The sequence below is a fragment of the Oncorhynchus mykiss genome, chromosome 19 (assembly GCF_057628025.1).
Source record: "Oncorhynchus mykiss isolate SJ-2025 chromosome 19, ASM5762802v1, whole genome shotgun sequence".
Lineage (NCBI taxonomy): Eukaryota > Metazoa > Chordata > Actinopteri > Salmoniformes > Salmonidae > Oncorhynchus > Oncorhynchus mykiss.
In genome coordinates, this window is record NC_143040.1 from 28,612,760 (window position 1) to 28,618,606 (window position 5,847).

Below are 5,847 nucleotides of genomic sequence, written 5' to 3' on the forward strand. Positions count from 1 at the left end.
CTTAGGACACTAAAGAGGCCTTTTAACTGATGCTGAAAAACACCAAAAGAAAGATGCCCAGGGTCCCTGCTCATCTGCGTGAACGTGCCTTAGGCATGCTGCAAGGAGGCATGAGGACTGCAGATGTGGCCGGGGCAATAAATTGCAATGTCCGTACTGTGAGACGCCTAAGACAGGATGGACAGCTGATCGTCCTCGCAGTGGCAGACCACGTGCAACAACACCTGCACAGGATCGGTACATTCGAACATCACACCTGCGGGACAGGTACAGGATGGCAACAACAACTGCTCTAGTTACACCAGGAACGTACACCAGGAACGCACAATCCCTCCATCAGTGCTAAAACTGTCCACAATAGGCTGAGAGAGGCTGGACTGAGGGCTTTTAGGCCTGTTGTAAGGCAGGTCCTCACCAGACATCACCGGCAACAACGTCGCCTATGGGCACAAACCCACCGTTGCTGGATCAGACAGGACTAGCAAAAAGTGCTCTTCACTGACGAGTCATGGTTTTGTCTCACCAGAGGTGATGGTCGGATTTGCGTTTATCGTCGAAGGAATGAGCGTTACACCGAGGCCTGTACTCTGGAGCGGGATCGATTTGGAGGTGGAGGGTCCGTCATGGTCTGGGGAAGTGTGTCACTGAGCTTGTTGGCATTGCAGCTTGTTGTCATTGCAGGCAATCTCAACGCTGTGCGTTACAGGAAAGACATCCTCCTCCCCCATGTGGTACCCTTGCTGCAGGCTCATCTTGACATGACCCATCAGCATGACAATGCCACCAGCCTGCTCTTTCTGTGCCTGATTTCCTGCAAAACAGGAATGTCAGTGTTCTGCCATGGCCAGCGAAGAGCCCGGATCTCAATCTCATTGAGCACGTCTGGGACCTGTTGGATCGGAGGGTGAGGGCTAAGGCCATTCCCCCCAGAAATGTCTGGGAACTTGCAGGTGCCTTGGTAACATCTCACAGCAAGAACTGGCAAATCTGGTGCAGTCCAAGAGGAGGAGATGCACTGCAGTACTTAATGCAGCTGGTGGCCACACCAGATACTGACTGTTACTTTTGATTTTGACCCCCCCTTTGATCAAGGACACGTTATTCAATTTATCTTAGTCACATGTCTGTGGAACGTGTTCAGTTTATGTCACAGTTGTTGAATCTTGTTATGTTCATACAAATATTTACACATGTTAAGTTTGCTGAAGATAAACGCAGTTGACAGTGAGAGGACGTTTCTTTTTTTGATGTTTCTTCACATGTTCTTCCAACCTCACAGAAAGACACGCACAAACGCACCCACCCACACACACACCCACACACATTCCACGCTCCTGTTCTGTTCTGATGTGTTCTGATGTTCTGACCTACCCTCTTGACCACTCAGTAGTGGGCGCGGTGTTCTGTCTGTTTGTCTGTCTGTTGACACGCCCCCTTCTTAGAAGACCAGAAGCAACAAGCAACCCTATGTGCCCTGGGTAGAGTTATTATTTTAGCTTGTACTCATACTGTGTGTTGAAGGTGTTTGTGTGAGTGGTGGGCGGGTGGTGACACAGGGTGGTGCATGTGTGTGTGTGCACTGTGTGCACTGTGTGGAGTCTGTCTGTCTGTGAAGTTGAGAGAACATAACATATTTCTATAATCACATTGACCAAGATTCATCTCCCTTGATCCTTTGAACCAACGTCCAAAACTCCAAAGATCCATCATGTGCACTGGAAAGAGACAACATATCGGGTTTAGTGGAGATGTTTTGCTCAGGGGTTGGTGTGGTTGTTTAAGCACTAACACTTCTGGAATAAGAGGGTAAAACAATAACTTATTTCCATTTTTTTCAGAGAAGCGTCATTGATTTGACCCACTGATTTACTGACTGAGATAGAACTTTTCCGTAACTTGTCCTATTACTTGTCCCACCGACCTTCTCTGTCTGCGTCCCAAATGGCGCCCTATACCCTTTATAGTGGTGTGGGGCTCTAGTCAGAAGTCGTGCACTGTATAGGGAATATGGTGACATTTGAGACAAGATATTCTCTGTGTCAGGCTGTGAACTTTGTTTATATTCTCATTGCCGAGCCAATATAAGTAGGTTATGTGGAGTTGCTTGATTTACAAATGCAGTGTTGGTTTTAGTATAAATAAGGAAAGGTGAAAACTTTCTGATAGAATCAGGTCAACTGTCATAAGATGAGAGGAATGGTGTTCCTTCCTGCTCTTTTGTCTCTTGCAAAAGCATGAATTCTGCTCATGAGAATGATGACAGGGATGACGACCATGATGACCAGAATAGGAATGACAGCGTTGTTGATGGTGATGAGAAGGATGACGATGATGGTAAGTAGTGGCAACAATATTCACAAGGATCGTGACAGCGTTAAAGACGGTGATGATGACGATGATGGAGGCCTTTGTTTTGACATGTTAGTATGACTGACAGGAGCAGGGGATATTGCTTCCCTGGGCCCCTACAACACTACAGTCCCTTTGGTGTTAATTAAAAAAAACATTCTTACTGAACTAGAACCATTTCTCTATGCTTCCTCTGTTTTAGTCTCCGGAAACAATGAGCACCTCCGGCTGCTGCTTTCGCGCCACAGTAACCCGATGAGTTGCGTACCAAACGCCCATCCGAGTAACATTATGTGCACTGAGCATGATAATGTCTAACAGATCAGACATTATCACTGCAACAGCGAAGCAGTGCTATCCCTGCTTTCAATCAGCCCTTCTCAGGAATATTGTGAACATATTAGGACAGGTTGTGGACAGATATCTATCCGAAATATGGACACCATACTCGACCACGGACAACCTACTCTACCAACCTGCCAGATAGGAAATCCCCAGAACACCCTGCAAATATCAGTTACGTTTAGGAGAGAAAGGAGTAGACTGCTTTGTGCCACGGTTAAATAGGTCCCCGAAGGGTTCAGTGGAAAGGTGTGAAATGGTATGCCTGTCTATCTGTCACTGTGTGATTATGTTTCCTGCTGGATAGTTCCACTCCAACAGAACTGATGACAGCTGTATCCACAGTGGAATATTCTTGAATGTTCCACTGGGGAAAAGGGAGCCCAGGGAAGGTCAAACAAAGTGCTTTCTTTTGCAATGTGCTTGACAGTTTTCCAAAATGGCCGCCTCCGAGTCCCACACAGGCATCATCCCAGCAAACATGACCCCATTGGCCCCATGTGTGTATTCTTTGGGCAAGGTGAGCACGGGCTAGCACACACCAACCCCACACCAAGCTCACACCAGCCCTTAGGCTAGCCCAGCACGAGCTAGCCTAAGGCAATCCCACACCAGCCCAACACGGGCCAGTCCTCACCAGCCCAACACAGGCCAGCCTATACGAAGCCCAGCTAGAGGCGGGGGCACGTTAGAATATTGTGGGCATGTTTACTGGGAGGTGTCTCGCTGTTTGATTGTTTCTGATAAGTTTTGCCAACATCGTTCATTTGTGATTTCCTTTGCGCTGGTGAGGCTTGTAGATAAACTCGAGAGAGCATCTGGTTTTCCTCAGTTAGCCCACCAGGGAGATCGCAGTCTAGATAGGAACCCGAAACCGGCACCAGAACTATTAGCTTCTTCCGCCAAGGTTCCTGGCTGTGTGATCTCATCAAACACTGATTTAGCTACGTGTCAGGCTAAAACACACAGTTTGAGGTTTAACTAACAATGAAGTGCCTTGGAGAGGGATGGATTAAGCAGAACCAGCAGAATTCTGGGTGGTTTGTTTGTATTGGTAAGATTGTTTGAGTACACAGATTCCACACAGGGGGTATATTTCCTGTTTTGGAAATGTCTCAACCTACTGCTAAATCATGCCAAAACGTTTATTAACATCATGGATGTTGTGTGTTTTTGACAGAACAAGACCAAGCAATGGATAATACCAGTTTGGGATGGCCAGAGGATCTGGATGATGATGCCAACCTTTCTTCTCTCCAAGGTGACCTGGAGGACTTCTGCGCTACGTCGTCAAGGCACCAGGCATCCCGGGTGATCCTGTACGCCTTCTTTACAGCGGGCATCGTGTGCACGGTGGTGGGTAACTTCCTGGTGGTCCTGGCCATCGCGTACTACAAGCAGCTGCAGTCGCCCACCAATTCGTTCGTCATGTCCTTGGCGGTGGCCGACTGCCTGGTGGGGTTGGTGGTCATGCCCTACAGCATGGTGCGCACCGTGGAGGGCTGCTGGCTCTTCGGCGCCCTCTTCTGCCGGGTCCACTCCAGCCTGGACGTCATGCTGTGCACCGCATCCATCTTCCACCTCAGCTGCATCGCCTTCGACCGCTACTACGCCGTGTGTAACCCCTTGGTCTACCACCTGAAAATGTCCCAGGGCCGAGTAGCCTTCCTGATCGTGGTCTGTTGGGCCGTCCCGTTGCTCATCTCTTTCGGCCCCATCATGCTGGGCCTCCACAAGGCTGGGGTGGACATGGTGCCCATGCCGCCCGAGGACGCCTGCGTCTTCCTGGTCAACCGCGTCTACGCCGTCATGGCCTCCCTGGTGGCCTTCTACCTGCCTATGGGCATCATGCTAGCGGCCTACTGGAAGATCTACAAGGCGGCCAAGCGGCAGGCCATGCAGATCAGCGCCATGGAGAGCCAGTTTTCGGCCGGGGTGGGCAAGGACTCCAGCAAGAAGCAGAGGCACCGCAACGCCATGAGGAGGGAGAGGAAGGCGGCTAAGACCCTGGGGATCATCATGGGGGTCTTTCTCCTCTTCTGGCTTCCCTTCTTCACTGTCAACATCGTGGATCCCTTCATCGACTATAGCACAGCGGTGGAGGTGTGGGAGTTTTTCCTGTGGCTGGGGTATGTTAACTCGTCGCTTAACCCATTCTTGTATGGGTTCTTCAATAGATCCTTCCGTAGAGCGTTTATGATGATTATGGGATGTCGGATATGTCTGTCGAGCTCCTCACCGGGTCTGGACTTATCAAAAGAGAGCAACGAACGCAAGGTCAACCAATAGGAGACAAGAATCGCAACACTCCACACATGGATGTGACATCGACCTACCACACGCCAAGAAAGAGGGCAACGGGACACACAGACAACCAATAGGAGACTTTTAAAATACTTCAATTACCGGCTAATTGTGTACAGGTAGAGGACAATTGAAGGGATTAAGTTGTTATTGTAATATTAAAGAGGATTTAGCCACTGACTGATGAAAACATTGACGTTTAAAACAATCTGTGCATTTCTGAGACGGATAAAACTGAAATAAACACAAGATTGAACTGCAAAACCCTCAAATGACAGGGTGCAAATAAACATTGTATTTTGGTAGTCGTTAAAAATGAAGAAAGAGAGAAAGAAAATGCATGTAAAAAATAAAGAAGTGACTACTCTTCAGCAAATGTTGTTCTAGTGTGGAAATAAATATAATGTCTGGTTCTTCTTTTGCGTTTCAAAAATCTCAGCGCTCCAAAATAAATAGTCAACCCAAGTGTTTGGGTTTTCTATGACGATTGACGTCATTATTAATGTATGGGGTTTAAGAATGTACACAACCAAAGTTTTTACAGTTTTGTGTTTTTATATTTGTTTTTTTATTTCAATTAGTTTTTTTGATTTGGTTTTGAATTCAATTTAGTTTCAGTTAGCTGAAGTGATTTGTTCAAGTGTGAATGCTCTATCTAGAAACAATTGACCCCTGATTGCGATGCGGTTTTGGAAACCTTCTACACCAACTTGATTATCATCCAAAATGACTTTACATACCTTTTGTGTCTGTAAAGGGAGGGGGGGGGGGGGGGGGGGGTGATATGAAAGTAGAGTTTCTGAGGTTTCCGTATTGAACGCAGTGATTATCAACTTGTGGGCACAGCGTCTG

The 5,847-nt window shown here is 47.6% G+C and overlaps 1 pseudogene; it reads left to right on the top strand.

The window, feature by feature from the left end:
- The first annotated feature begins 3,870 nt into the window (after window positions 1-3,870).
- Window positions 3,871-4,980, top strand: LOC110498561 (5-hydroxytryptamine receptor 4 pseudogene; annotated as a pseudogene).
- The last annotated feature ends 867 nt before the right edge of the window (window positions 4,981-5,847 follow it).